Source organism: Anser brachyrhynchus (genome assembly GCF_964034855.1).
Source record: "Anser brachyrhynchus genome assembly, chromosome: 6".
In the NCBI taxonomy this organism is placed as follows: Eukaryota; Metazoa; Chordata; class Aves; order Anseriformes; family Anatidae; genus Anser; species Anser brachyrhynchus.
In genome coordinates this window covers 3,001,382-3,017,304 of record NC_137700.1, presented here as the reverse complement: position 1 = coordinate 3,017,304, position 15,923 = coordinate 3,001,382, and the positions used below count along the sequence as shown (strand labels likewise).

At 41.0% G+C, this 15,923-nt stretch overlaps 1 pseudogene across 1 annotated transcript; it reads left to right on the top strand.

Moving 5' to 3' along the window:
* The first annotated feature begins 6,137 nt into the window (after nucleotides 1-6,137).
* On the top strand, nucleotides 6,138-15,828 carry LOC308196943 (ubiquitin carboxyl-terminal hydrolase 42-like; annotated as a pseudogene). Its single transcript has 14 exons — nucleotides 6,138-6,366; nucleotides 7,074-7,274; nucleotides 8,361-8,471; nucleotides 8,632-8,734; nucleotides 8,898-8,965; nucleotides 9,122-9,192; nucleotides 9,727-9,809; nucleotides 11,039-11,150; nucleotides 11,511-11,651; nucleotides 11,845-11,945; nucleotides 12,406-12,547; nucleotides 13,227-13,936; nucleotides 14,307-14,395; nucleotides 14,724-15,828. The product of its transcript is annotated as a ubiquitin carboxyl-terminal hydrolase 42-like (transcript).
* Nucleotides 15,829-15,923: the final 95 nt, after the last annotated feature.

Sequence of the window (15,923 nt, the reverse complement as noted above, 5' to 3'; positions counted from 1 at the left end):
AAGGTCACTTGCAAGAGCGGTTATAATCCATGCTATAAAATTGAATCATCCTCTAGAAAGAAAAAAAAAAGGAGCAATTATCTTGCATGTACTCTTGATAAAGGAGGAGCTACACAATGGTATATAGTTTCACACTTTATTTTTGAGAATGTCCAGGCTTAAGTAACAGCTCTTGATGATAAATGAAAAGATTAATACGCAGTGGATTTACACAGAACATTGCGTTTTTAACAATGATCGATACAGAGTATTTGTCATGCAAATCACCTGTGTACACCAAGAAATACTTATTTCAATATATATCTGTACAGTATTTACATTTTATATTTAAACTCTAACTCGAAACATTTTCCAAGAAAATACAGAAATGGAACTGGTAAGCCACAAGTCTTAATCTGCAGCATTTGGTCTACAACAGACCTGGCTTTTCCAGCAAGCGTATCTACATAGATATGTAACAAATCTTAAAAATAGGCATTGTTTTTATATATGAAGCATTATAAATGCTGCTTGGTTTATAAAGCTTCGGTTTTGTACCCGTTTAAAACTGTTCAAAATGTCAAGTGATTTAGAGCTTACTTTGTCAGAATATTTTAAAATTTAAGTCAGTCCAGGGGAGTTTAACTATTATATACAGTTCTCTCCCTAGATTGCACTGGCAACGGGGCAGCAATTTAATGCTAGAAATAATATACTTCCTGCTACGATCTCCTCAGTTACATGTTACTCTAAATAATTATTTCTGCAGGGTATAAGAACTTCAAATACAGCAAACGAACTCTCAAGGCGTTTCCTTTGTGCTTACAGGTAGACACCGTCGCCTGGCTGGATAAACAGATTTTCTTGAAGGTGTTATTTCAGCATATAAGAATTGATTAAAAAAAAAAAAAAAAGTGCTTCATGGCTTATTGGTTTTGTAATCTCACAGTTCTCCAGGAACACTTGATTTGCTGCATTTCACCATTACACTCGTCAGTAGCACTGATTCTGGTTTATCACTATTTGCATTACAAATCTCCTTGTCCAAAGCCTAAACTGATGTATGCACTGCTTGAAAACAAAACGTGGTTGCAGAGCAGAAGACTCAAGTCATTAGGTTAGCAGCTGCGTAACCATACTGCTTTCCAAACATAAGATGTAGAGCTTATTGAGTTTCTATGAAGAGTTTAAACGGCTCCCATTAAGCAAAGATGTCCCCACACTGCTACTTCCTCTTAAGCAAGGATTCTACCTCCTTTGGCTGAGGCTTGCTCCCTTACATTCGAACATTCATCCAAGTAGCCTGCAATTCCACATTCGTGGGGGAAAGTCTATAGAATAGAAAAGGTTCCTCCAGTCTCTTCCTCTCAGCCTTTTTTTGAAGCATGCAATAAAGCAAAACATTCACAGGCTGACCTTCCATGCAAAACAAGGCAACTTAGTAAGACAGGAACCGCAAAACTGATTGCTCTTTAAAGTTAAAATGAGATTTGAAATAGATCAAGTTAGCAAGTGGTGTTAAGTCTGTAAGTAAGTCTGTTTTTGCCAGTGCAGCACAGTTCCCTATCATGTAGCCAGAGCTGCTTCTGTAGCTCCAAGAAGCAAAACTGCTTTGACAAAATACTGTGTCATGAAAGCATTCGTTGGTGCGGTAGGCACAGCTCAGGTTCAACAACTGAAAGACCATCAGAGTGGGACTGCAGAAAGATCTTTCAGAAGTTCCAAAAAGACATGTGGGGGTGGGAGTTTAGTTGTGTTAGATAACACAATCTTAGATAAAGATTTTGGTCTTAACGTAAAAGTAAGGGCGTCTACCAATTTCTTCAACTCCAACAACTGAAGCACAAGTCTGAAAAATCGCCTTTAAGAATGCAATGAAAATATTTAACTCTTCTGTATGTTCATAGTTTGTTGTCAAGCAAAGGAATGAATGCTGATGCCTTAACTATCTAGGGCTGTAGCTTACAGAAAGACTACACCTTCCTGTTTTTTTCCCTTTAAAAACGTTAAATCCATGTGAAATTATTTGGGGATGTTTTCACATGCAAAGCCTAATGCAACTCGTGCCTAATGCAAGCCCTGTCATCTTCTTCCTTTAGTAGTGTCGCATTAAGGGGTGTAGCCGATTGACCGTTACGGGTCCGGTCGGCTTCAGGGTACTGAACTATCACGGCCACGGATCCACCAACAACGCAGCACGCCCTCGCTCTAGTCGCGTTCAAGGAGAACTGTCACGGCCAGGAACAATGCAATTAAGTGCAGTTTATTACGGCAACAGATACACAGGTCCTTTGGATTGCCAGTGATAAATTCACTGTCTGCAAAAGCAAGCTAGCATGCATGAAATGCACAGGTACACGGCCTAGGTATTAAGATGTTAAAAAGCATAAAGACGCTAGAGATTTCTAAGTTTCCGTGGAGACGCCTGGTATAACCAAGCGTTCAGATCTTACCTCGCAGCATCCCAGTGGGCGGGGGGGGGGGAGGGGTGAGAGGCTCAGCCTGTCGACTGATGTCAGAAGGTATCCTTCGTGACAGTATCTTCCCCAACATTCCCTTTCTCTTAAGCCAATTTATATTATTTTCTATCTTTTAGGTGGAGCTTGAGTGACTCCAGTCATGCGTATCTTGGTTGTGATTGGTAGAAATTACCTCGCTTGCGTTTAAAGGTACAGGCTCCGAGAAATTCAGAGGATGTGCTCAGTGAGGGGTGGTTGCCCCTTGGAGGCGGGTAGCTTTTGGGATGGAGGGGTGCTTATAATGCCTAGTCACTTAAGGCAATTACTCCACAAGGAGTAACTTTACTCCTTTAACTTAACTACTTGAACTACTTTAAGCTTTAACTACAGCATATCTAAAACATAAGGAGGATGTTACTATGTAAAAAGCAGATGAAACCAGTCCTTAACTCTTACTGCTTATTGTGCGTGAGCAGACTGGCATGAGTTTTAGCTATACTGGCAAATATCAAAGCACACCTGTGTAGTCCCAAAGCTGGGAGAAAAGCAAGGAAACCTTGAAGAAAATAGGGAGGCCTGTAGCTTGTGTAGTCTTTTAGCTGAGAAAATAAGGAAGGAGAGAGACAGGTAGCCTTGAGCTAGCAGAAGCAAGGAAGAGAAGGGATAAAAGGGAAAAAACAAGAAGGAGAAAACCAGCTCCAGACTGGCCTGTAGTAACCTTTTGCTCATTAAGGGTCATTAACACATTAGAAATCACACCTGTCAAAATGATAATCCTTGCTAATGTGGGATTCGGTGTGTGTCCCCCTCCTCCTGTACCCCCCCCCCCCCCCCCCCCCCGGTGTTCCTCTGTAATGCGCAAGCTCAGTAGAGAAAAGTTAGGTGAGCTGTAATAACCAATCAAAAGGAGCCAAAGAGAGAGTTTTCACAAGTTTCCTGTGTATGAATGACGGTGATTCGAGTCAGAGGTGTGCTTGCTTTGCGAAAGATAGCCAAGTACCTGACTCTGCAGAGTTCTGTAATTAATTATGTAATTAAAAGACCTTGGTGTGCATTCCGACTCTGGGTGCTTATTGGCGCGGTGCACTGGGCACGAACTCGCGGACAACATCTGTACTCAGTGTGATGCCTACAGACAATCCTTTACTGTTGGGACCTGCATATTTTTCTGTGCCTTCAACACAAACCCTTTGGTACAACTAGTTCCCTACGTAGCTGCCAGTTCACCACTCAGTTGCACTTCTGAAGAGGAAAAGCTATTTCCCTCTAACGTAGGAGCACATACTCTAAATGCAAGCTTCACTCAGCTGGTCATTTACTGCAGGACAAGATTTGAAAACTGTTGTGGAGATTCTGTTGGGTTTTCTGCTTACAGAAAAATTAAGTGCCAAATCGCCCTCTACTCCGCTTTGTAGTGCTGCATTTAATGGAGATTCAAAGAATTTCATTTGCTTCTCCGTTTATGGACAACGAGCTGAAGGAACAGGTATAGCACATCAGCCTGGAATGCCTTCCCTCCCAACCAAAGTAAACTGGAGCTGTAACTAACACAAGCAGAAACAAGGCTTCCACGTTTTCAGCTGAATAAAGTTCCAACAAAATCATCCTCTGGGATTTGAAGCTTACTTCAAATTACATGCCAACAGCTCTTTTCCCTGAAAGGTCTTGCCCAGTTCTTACGTCATAGTAAAGTGTATACCTATAAAATTTACAGTTAACGTCTTCTCTTAGTTTGTCCAATTTTTGCATTATCGCTCAGCTGTGTGCTCATTTATAAGCTGATGCATGTATACAAGCTGCTGCTCAAGTCCTACGTCTTGTTTGCAATTCTTCGTTTCCTTGTTGCCAGCATATTGTAAAGCGGATCCCTGCTGCTACTCGCTCTAGAAGAAAAGGAATCATCGGTTTGGTTACCAAATACCCGCTTCTGGAAACCAGAAGTGTTTTGGTCTCTCTTCCCTTCGAATGACTCCACACCTCTCATCAGATAATGGATTGCTGACCTAGAATCAGAGAACATCCCAAGGTGGAAAGGGCTCACAATAATGAGCGAGTCCAACTCCTGGCTCCACACAGGACCACCCCAAAAGCAGAGCCTATGTCTGAGAGCATTGTTCAAACACTTCTGGACCCCCGTCAGGCTCGGTGCCACGACCACTGCCCTGGGCAGCTGTCCCAGTGCCCGAGCGCCCTCTCAGGGCAGCACCTGAGGCGCACGGGGCTCGGCGGGGCGGCCCGGGAGGGGAGGAGGACGGCGGGGCGAAGCGGCCGCTCCCTCAGAGCCGTCTCCCCGCCGCCTCGCCCGCACGTCGGGGCTTTTTCGTGTCGGGGCTTTTTCGTGTCGCGCCCTCGGGCTCTCGCCGCGGGCGACATGCCGCTCCCCAGCGCGGACAGCTTGCGCGCGGGGCCTGCCCGCGGCGGCGGCGGGAGGGAAACCCCAACCGCAAAGCCCTCCCGGCAGGGAGAGCTCGGGGTGAGGGCCGGTCCGGCACCGACAGTAAAGACACGCCGGAGGAAACGCTCTGCTTTTAGCCGTGAGCACCGCGGCCAGGTTGAAAAGGCGTCACGCTGGAGCTCCGAGTTGGGCGGCGTTCCGAGGCCGTTGTGGCAGTTGTGGAGACGGCCTCGGCTGAGGTGGCGGCTGCTGTCGCTGCTGTCCCCTCTGTCCCCGCTGTTGCCGCTGTTCCCGGCGCCTGGAGACCCCCGGCAGCCCCCTGTGACAGGACCTGTGGCCCCGGGGAGCAGGTCCTGTGGCCCCCTGTGCCCGCCGCCTCGTCGGCCATCCCGGCAGCAATCCTGCCAGCACAGAATAGCTCACCGGCTTTACGTGCGTTTCAGGGTAAAGTGACGATTAACTTCTATTTCCTGGCTTGGGTGCTGCTTTATTCTTTAACGGAGCTTCAGGTTTAAAGGTTAAACTCAGTTCTGTCAAGGTTAAACTCAGTTTCGTGAATGGCATCTTGGACAAAATCTTAAGCTGTGATTGACTCTCTGCTTAACAGAGGCCAAACGTGTACCTACTGAGAAGCAGGTCATAGGTGATAAGCCCTCACAAATTAACTTGCTATCACAAAGTGACGCCCAGAAAAAGTGTATTCAAAAGCTAGGCTCATTATAGAATCACAACCAAGCCATCATGACTGGTGCAGTAGACAGTGAGGTAGAGGGTGAGCCCTGGAAAGACAGAAGTAAAGTAGCAGCGAAATGCAGGTACCTTTGTGCACACGAAGCAGAAAAGCGCAGGCAGTAAAGTAATAGTGCTCCATTACTAGCGTGAGCAACAATTATATATAAATCGCAACCATTATCTATTAGATAATAGGTAATAATTAATAGATAATTGCAAAGCTCCAAAAATGCAATAAATAACTGATTCCCCTCAGAGAATGTCATTTGCATTTTTATATTAAAAAGACTCCAGAGTTGTAATGGATTAAAATCCTACGAAAGTGAAAGAAATGGCATCAGCCACTAGTTCTGCAGAAGCTAAAAGTAATACTGATAGAGTTTTGATGGAAATTTTTCCTTTGTGTGTTTAGTTTGGGGATTCCTTTTAAATCATTCATACCAGCAAGTTAGTTCTTCAAGGCCGTTTCTTTGAGATTAAGTGACAGGACTTCTACTACTCTTTTCTTCTTGGAATGCTTCTTGGTATTCTTACGTCAGCCAGAACATTTGTCTCTGTCGCAGATGAGAACAATGACCATAGTTAACAAGCCCAAATCTTCAAAGTCTAAAAAGCCATCTTCAAGGCGGTCTGGCAAATCCAAGAAACCGAGTACTAAAAAACTGATGTCACGCACCGCAAACTGGGGCCGGATACCACCTGCAGAAGATTCAAGCCAAGTCTCTGTGGCCCAAGGATGTGGAGGTGCTATTTATTGTAGATCCTCTGAAAAATCTAAGCCTTTTGCCCAAAGAGATCTAAGTAAGTGTGCGCTTTATCCTGCCTCCGTTTTCTTCAAAACAAAAGTAGAAAGTGGTAGTTCTTGCTTGTTGCACTGATAGAGAACAGGACTACTGTGAATAAAGACTTCCAAAGCGATTCTCCTAAGGCAACTGAAGTGACTGACGTTACAGAAATTAATTTTGATATATTTACAGTCGACAGAGAAATGTGGGGAGCATTTTGTAATGCACTGATTCATCCATATCTTTTCTGTTTTGCAAAGAAAAGTGTTTGATTGTTGCTATTCACAGGTTCCATTATTCACAGGTTTTTGAATGTTAAGATTGCTCAGGAAAAGATCTGATATTTGTAGGGGTACCGTCATTCCTAGTTATTTGTTTTTACATTGTCCTTGCATTTATTACCATATAATTTCAAGTCTAAGTTTGTGGCTGAAGTTATAATAAGGAAAAAAGCATATAATAAGGAAGAAATTAAAATGGTTGACTAAACTTTTTTTTCCCAAAACGTTGTGTTGACCAGCCAATTTGAATATGGCGGTATTAAAGGTGTCTGCAATAAGTTTTTCTGTTTTGGATTGTAGCTAGTTCCTCTAGGTGCTCCCGCAGAATAGTATTTTTACTATGCCTATATATACTTTATATATTCACTATACCTATATATACTTAATACCTTTCTTAGAAACAAACAAACAAAATCTCTTTTTAAATATAACTTTCTTGCAGTTGTTAATGATGGAATTGCTCCGCCACAAAGGATTCTTTTTCCACCTGAGAAGATACGTATGGATTGGCAAGAAACACAAAGTGTTGGAGTTGGCCTGTACAATCTTGGCAACACGTGTTTTCTTAATGCTACTCTACAGTGTTTGACCTACACCCCCCCACTTGCCAATTACATGCTTTCTCTTGAGCACAGCCAGTCATGTGAGTACTTTCTAACAGTATTTTAAATCTGTTGGATAGCTGTGAAGGTGAAAGAACAGCAGTGATTCTGTGAGACAAACTTACTTGTCTGATTTTACCTGTAGACGCTGGCTTTGAGCATTGTATTAGCAGTGGGCTCGGAATAGCATATGGAGTGCGTTTAATGCACCATGTGTTTTTTTTGTTTGTTTGTTTGTTTGTTTTTTTAAAAGGATCTTTTCTTGCTTCATGGGAATAATGAAGTGCATTGGACAGTAATGCATTTAATGAACATTTGGCATTTGGGCTATTTGGGCTTCCTGCTGCTAGAAAGGCAATAAAATTTAGGATGTTGGCATCATAGGTCTTTAGTCTGCACAGCCGAGGTTCCATAATGCACTACAATAAATGGTCTGTTCGTTGTTGAACCAATTAAAAAAAAAAAAAAACAAAAAAAACCTAGAAAGCAATATGAGCTGTTATGAACACGACTAGATTTTTTTGTGGGACTGTATTAAAATCTAGACTGATTTTGTCCTAAATAAAATGTTGTACTATAAAGTAAATGTTGTACTAAACCTGTATGCTTTTTAGGCTGGTATCTTTGTATCGATACCTAGAAATTTAACTGTTTTCTTCCTGTATATAGAAATCGTTTCAGTTAAGAATCCTGTTGAAAAAAGGAGGGCAGAAGTACTATTACATACATTACTGTAATTTTTCCTTTCTCCCAAAGGACTCGTAGCTCTGTATCATGAAGCTCACCTGACAGCACTGTGCTGAAAATAACCCACGTTCTCTTAATGCTGTATCATCAAGGTCAAATATTCTTTCCTCATACATTTTGCAACCTGTGGAGTTCCCATTCCTGTCAGCCTTTACAAACGTGACTTTGCAGTAGTCTTTTAGATTTCTCATCACAAAATGCACTTGAATACAGGCTTAATGGATATTTTTATTCTATAAAGTTGTGTGAAATGAAATGTTAGGAGACTGTTGGGACAAGGAGAGTGGATATTGTATCTATAGTTTAAATGTTACTTATATGTTTGTTTGTAGTTATGTCTGTTTCGCTAGACTGGGATGCTTTCTTCTTTCACTCTTCAGGTCGTGAACAAGATTTTTGCATGATGTGCACGATGGAGACTCACATTAACCAGGCCCTGCGTTGCACTGTTGATGCCATCGAGCCTACGCGTGTTATCAATAATCTCAGTCGTAAGTGGCTTCAGATGTGTTTCTTTTTCAGCATCTTGTAATCTTCAAATAATTATTTGATGTGTATAAATGGTTTTAACACTGTAAAGAAGAGAGATTTTAGAAACAGGAGAATTACTTCATTTTTAAATGAGGTGAATACTATCATCTTCTTATTTAGGAATAGGACAACATTTCCGTTTTGGCAGTCAAGAAGACGCACACGAGTTCTTGCGCTATACTGTTGATGCTATGCAGGAAGCGTGCTTGAATGGAAGCACCAAGTAAGCATAAACAAATTCACTTTTATACGTTCTCTAGCACCTTTTAGGCCTTTATTTACTATCAAAACTGAAAGTCTAGGTCATCCTTGGTTTTCATAAAACTCTTTGAAGAGTTAACTGTGTGCCTTAAATCTTCTGAGGTCTGATTATAATTTATTTCCAGATTGGACAGATCTTCTCAAGCTACCACCATCATTCATCAAATATTTGGAGGATTTCTAAGATCAAGAGGTACTTTTAAAAATATTCCTGTCCTTAGAACTGATCTGTGTCTTTTGTCGGTAGTAAAGCAGTCTGTAGTTTGTCTGAAGTAGTATCTATCGACAACTTGAATGTGGACAGTTAGTCTCCTTCACGTGTTGTTAAGCATTTATATTTTGCTTCCAGTGAAGTGCTTGAATTGCAAAGCAGTTTCGGATACGTATGAGGCATTTCTTGATATCACTTTGGATGTAAAGGTAGGAGGTTTTGTAAATATAATTCATGATGTTTAAGTACATGTATAACTTTCTAAATTAAACTTGTTTAACTTAAAAAACCAAACCACGTACAATGTTAAAATATAAGAGCTTGGTGGTGGTTAGAAAGTGGATTGGACTTTGTCCTTCTGTGGAACCCCTGTAAATACTCTCCACGTCTGCATTGGGTTTAAGGGGAAAGAATTTTATTGCTGCGCAAAGTATAATACTGTCACACTTCTTTGTTGTTCTACCTCAATATACGTCTAATTGTTAGACTGTTGGATTTGTTGCCAGTATTGATGAGAAAGCACACTATAGATGCTGTCTGCGTTACTGGAAAATGATTTGTTTCAAAGTAGAATGACTTCCAGGTGAGGTAAACGCTGAGCATGCTCTTTCTGCCTCCTTCTTGACAGTGCTCATAGTAGATCGCTTAAGTATGTGTTAGTCAGGTTCTCTTATAAACTCCTAGTGCGTCTCTGGAATTTTGAATTTACAGTGACTTTACGCTCTTCTCTCTCGCTCCTCTAGGCGGTTTCATCTGTTACCAGAGCTCTAGAACTATTTGTGAAACCTGAAGAGCTGGATGGAGAGAATTGCTATAAATGCAGCGAGTAAGATTATTACTAATTATGTCTTAATACTAGATATTAGTTTTATATATTACATGACTTAGAGCGTAAGTTATCCTTTAACTTCATTTAGAAATAAGGAGACGCAGCATTGTTGTTGTTGTTGTTGCTTCATTTTCTAGTAGTGGTGAGCTGAAGCAAGGAGCTATGGAGAATGATTTGGAGTGGAAGGCAGCAGCAGGTTCCTGCAGGTCCTAGCGTTCACTGTGAAACAAAGTTAGATTGAGTGTCAGGGAATGTGAGCTGGCTCTGTGGTAATGAATGTTAGCAGCCTGTGCTGGCTCACTAAACAGCGTCTTGCACAGCTCTTGAACTGTGAAACCTGTCGATGTGGACTAATGTCCGAAATGAGCTCCCTTAAGCCTAACCCGTGCACAGGGAAAGCCTGTTGAGTTCAGGCGCTCTCTGTGCTGATCAATATGTAAGATGTTTCTACGTATGTGAGAAACAATTGAACATTTGCATAAGATGGTTTGGCAAAACAAGCTGTTAGTCAAACATCCCCTCAGAAAAGCACAGAGTGCCCGGCTCAGTTCTGTAGAATTCATGCCTGACCCCTCTAAATGAAAAATGCAGTATCCACTTCTTGTTGTTGGATACTAAGGAAATTAGGGTGTCGAATCAAGAGCGTCCAATAGGTTATTAAAGCAATTTAATCCCAGGTTCGTCTTGGCCTGCGGATCCTAGAAAGCAACATGCAGCGTATTCAGGATTCTCATAAGTGATGTCTGAGGAAGAGAAAGAACTGTAATAGCACCTCACATCTGAATTGCATGGTCCTTCCTTAATGTGCTCTTTGAGGTGTGATCGGTTCAGTCACACTTAAAGCCAGAATTTTCTGTCTTTTTGTGAGTTTAAAAGGAAAGGCCTTGCACATGTACAGTACTTTTTCCATTGCTGATAACTGTTATTAGTCTTATATATAACTCATTTTTACTATTTTTTGTTTATATTTTATAACTCCCTGGTAATACGCTTTCGTGAGAGATTCCTGTTCCCGCTATGCTCTGAGTTGTTGGTAAAACTTACCTTCTTCTCTGTATTAACAAACGTGACATGCAGTGCATGGGTTTATGAAAAGAAAAAACCAAACATATGATGCAAGTAAATATCATTCAAATAGCATAAACATGCATGAGACATTAAAACGAGTTTGTTTTGGGGGCAAAAAAGATGATGCTTTCAAACACTTGTCTCTGCTTGTTTTTAAGGTGTAAAAAGATGGTTCCTGCATCCAAGAGATTTACCATACACCGTTCTTCCAACGTTCTCACAATATCACTGAAAAGATTTGCAGATTTCACAGGTGGAAAGATCAACAAGGTATATTTCCCGCTGTAATGCAACTTTGTCATCATGTAATGGGACATCCCCCAAAGCTGAAAGTTGTTAATATTTTCAGACAATAATTGTAGACTAACGACTACGGCTTATTCTTTCTCTTAATATCAGTAAAGTTCCTGCTTGACAAGAAGCATATACTTTCCTCTGAGAAGGCTAATTCATCAGAAAACAGTTGTCTGCAACTTCTAGTATTAAACGTTGCTTATGGGAAGACTTATTTTTAGTGAATCAAGAGATATATTCATATAATTCCAGTCTCTGTTTTTTGGAAGTGTTTTTCTCTGGCTAGTCCGCGAAGTACTCTGATATAATTTTTCTATCTTCTTGGTCTCTCTTTAGGAGGTAAAATATCCTGAGTATTTGGACCTCCGAGCCTACATGTCTCAATCAAGTGGAGAACCACTCCTCTATGCCTTATATGCGGTGCTGGTGCATCATGGTATCAACTGTCGCTCAGGACACTATGTATGCTACATAAAGGTAGAAGTCAACATCATTTCTAACAGGGTAAAGGTTGTGCTGGCAAACCAGTTCAAGTGTTACTAGTAGTACTGTTTCTAGGGAAAAAGATTTCATTATATGTTTATTTGACACGTGTGTATTTTATTGCTATCTGTGATTTCATTTGGAAAACATGCAATTCATCTAAAGATATCGTTGTCTTTATTTGCAGGCTGGTAATGGACTTTGGTATCAGATGAATGATGCAAAAGTAGTCCGTACTGACATTAAAAGAGTTCTTGGTCAGCAAGCTTACTTACTTTTTTATATCAGGTAATAACAAGTATTCAAATGTGTTCAGAAGAGATTTACTCTCCTGTTATTGATACTTTTCTTTTTGCAAGTGTTTTTCTTTCTCTCCCAGGAAAAGATGATTATTTCTCTAATTCAGTTCTGTCTAACCTGAAATTCTCTGTCATTTATTATCTTTTGTTGCTTGGCCTTAAACTGCAGCACTTGTGTAAATTGCTGTATATGTGTTATCTGTAGCTGGCTAATTTAGAGAAGGAGAGAAATGAAGGCCATCTGTGGTGTAAGAATGAATTATTGCTCTGAAAGTGATAGTCATAGTAGGAAGACTGTTACCTACTTTTCAGTTTGTAGTCTTGGCTAAGTCTTCTGTAGAGAAGGCTTCCATATCGTATGAACTGTTCCTATAAAATTATAGGATGGGATTTAATCCAAGAGTAGGCCGAAAGAAAAACTAAACTGAGATCACTGCTCTTTTCTGAAGGCGCTATGATTTGACGCTCGGAGAACGTGCTTTTTACTTAGCAGCACCGTCTTATCCCTGTTCATTCCCCCCTGGTCAGCGGGGGGCTAACAGTAAGCAGGCTGGATTTCTGGGACCACGACTTCCTCCTCATATGATTAAGGTAATTTAGGGAAGCGGGAGGGCAGATAATGGCACCAAACGGACAGTGGGTTTGGGGTTTGGTGTGGGGTTTTTTGTTTGGTTTTTGGCATCTTTGTTTTGTTTTCCTTCCCACGCTGCAGCTGTCTTCACAGCCCTCATGCTACAGCCAGAGTCATTCAAACAGTGGTTACTGCTGAATTGCGCAGCCATGCGACTCCATTGTTTATACCTCCTAGACAGCTTTGTAAAGCACAGAGAGCTACGCTCTTTGACAATTTAAGTAGAGTGTACTAATCCTCGAATCATTTAAAAGAGGACTTGTTTTTCCTATCGACGTCACTTTAGCTAAGACAGGGAAACCAAATTGTCTTATTCCTGAGCACCAGAACAATTATTCCAGGCTTTTTGGGGTATGTTTAAAGGGGAAACTAAATATATTTGGGAATAGCTTTAGGCAATGTTAAGTTGTTTGGATGGTTTTCAAAAATGATGTTAATTTGATATCAATATGCAGTAAACCAAAAGCAGGAATTAAATACACTTATGGGACTTGCATTTATCTTTTAAGGGCAGTGTTTTTTGCTTTTTAGGTGTTAAGACCATTTGTAGAAATACTTAGTAGGAGAATGACATGTTTAAAAATGTTAAATGGAGTGTTTCCATTAACCCGTCTTGCAATTTCTTCTTTTTAAATACAGAATTCAAGTCGTTTAAATGGAAATGGATCCATAAAAGAGGATGCAAATACCACTGGTGTCACCCTAAAAAGGCCATCTTCAGCACCACCAATGGCCTGTGTTCAAGAACAGGCGATTACCAGGCCTTCAATTACTGATACGTCAAAAAACCAGAAGATCACCATCAGTATTCACAATAAATTGCCTGCTCGTCAGACTGTGTCACAGCCTGACTGTCTTAGCAGTGCTGTGGAGGATGAAGATCTCTACAAGGCTGTTCCTTCATCCACAATCACAAATTCGGTAAAGCAAATGAAGCAAATACAAATACAAAAAAAAAAAAAAAAGAGTTTCTGCTGAAATTTTTGTGGAGCCAAAGGTGAATGGAAATCCTAAACTCAGCTCTGATAACACAGTCCCTTACGGTGCAGAATCTTCAGGAAAATCTGAGGAGGAGTCAAAGGGCTTATTTAAAAGGAATTGCAATGCAATGTGGAATTTTGGTTGGAAAGGTAGTCCGTACATTGCAGAATTCCCATTCTTCCTGTCAGAATGCTGATGAAGGAAGATCCCAGCATGAGCTGCCAAACACTGATTCACTGAATGGTGCTATTAGTTTAGTTCATGAATCTAAAGAAAACGGACTGAAACTTGATGATTCCACTTGCCAAGTTGAACCTGTTAAACCTTGTGAGATGTTCTTTTCTAAAACAAACGGATTGCTTGAAACATAGTAGTTTGCTCCATCGAGAATTTCTCACCCACGATGTATTCGGGAGTGTTTATCATGTTCCTAATTCAGGCGAAATGCTGAGAAAACACAGCACAAATTTGATCGTAACCCTTTGTGATATTATGCCATTAGAATTTGCAGAGCTGAGCTGACATTAGAACTTGTCAGCTTAAGCTGAGCTGAGATAAAAATTCTTAAGTTTCATAAAGTAGATTTTGGGAAGTGAGTTGGCGTTATCTTTGAAGTGTAGATAATGCATACAACACAAAGCGATCTTGCTTAGCATTTAATGTAGAAATTCTGAGAAGACTAGTCCTCAGCACAAATGGTATTTTTTCTGTCTGCTGACTTGTGCGTTTTAGTTGCAGATGCCTGGAGCTATGCCTCCAGTCCCTCGAGAAGTCATCATGGAATCCCTCACGGCCAGCCAGCTGAACAGCTTGTCAGAGGAAAGAAGGTAAAATGAGCACAGTCTGATTAAGACAAGATTTTATGGAAGTTCATTGCGGTTTTATCTGTCTACTAATACTATTTAATGGAAGGATTTAAATCAGTAGAATTCCGTACTGTATGGCCAGTGTTGCGAACAGAACTAATGATCGACACTGTGCATAGCACTCTGATGCAGGCTGGTGCCTCGCGGAGAACTTGTGTTTCTTCATAGAATGTTTTTCCATTTTTCTCCATTATCTGGAGAAACATTGGCTGTTCCCCCGTCGCCCCCACCCCTTTTTTCTCAGAGCAGCAGGTGGAGGGAGACGGAAACGTGTTTTTATTTTGTGCAGTGTCCCGGGACCTCCGAAATCTACTGAGAATGATGAATACCTTGAACAGTACCAATGTGATGACCGTGGAGACAAGGAGAAACCAAGAAGATCAAAAGAACATGAACTGATTTCAGAAGAAAATGTTTTCTACATCAAAGAGTCTTCTGAGACTGGTGAGAAATTGCGGCAAACTTCCCCTCTAAAGTCTGACAGTGAATGTAGTTCTAAAAACCTTTCCTCCTTAGCTATTACAGATAGATGCCAAAATACAAAGGACGAGACTAAAAAATCTGACAAAGAGCGTTACCAGAGAAAGAGGGAACATTCTCCTACTGAAGAGAAGGAGAGTCAAAAAGATGGTCATTCCAGCAAGAGAAGGTGCTCTCGGAGTGTGGAAGTTGTTAAGCAAAAGCGTCGCAAGCAGGAGTATTGGGAGGGAAGCAGGTACAGATCTTCCCATAGTGAAAGGAACAGCCCTGATAATGGCAGAAGACCAGTAAAATATTCAAAGTACAGATCTCGAAGCAGAGGAAGATCAGAACAAGATAGCGCTAGATATTACCATTCCAAAGGGGAAAGAAGTTGGAGCAGAGAAAGATACTATCAAGATGAACCACGGAAATGGGAAAAATGTAGCTATTACAAGGATTACTATTCACCTCATGCAGCAGGAGACAGTAGAGAGAGAAAGTTCTCTCACGGTGATAAAGACTTTGACAAATTGACTCAGACTTACTCCAGCAGGTCACATAAGCGTTATCATTACAAAAGCAGATGGCCTCACGGTTCCCTCTTGAGAGAGGAAGATGTACATCACTTTAGCACACCCAGAGCAGACTCACATCGTTGCTCAGTAGCTCAGCAACATTCTGGAAAACATTCGCGTGAGAGACATGCACTTCCACCTGTGTCAGCTCATTTGGAGAACTGTCGCCAGAAAAAGGCAAAAGAAGGAAACAGAAAAAGACAATATACTCGTGCAGAAGGTAGTGAAAGTGAAATAGAAAGGCAACGCAGAAAGGTAGAAAAGGAGGTTTTAGGTGGTGAAAACATGAAAAAATATAAGAAGTTCTAGAAGAAAAAGAAGTCTGAAGATAAACAGGGAGAGAAGGATTCCAAGTAAGCAGGGATTCCAGCCTAATCAGCATTTTTTTTCCTAATTCTTTTCTGGGTGCTTCTCATGTTTTGTTTTTTTTTTCATAGTTTCTGAGTTATTTA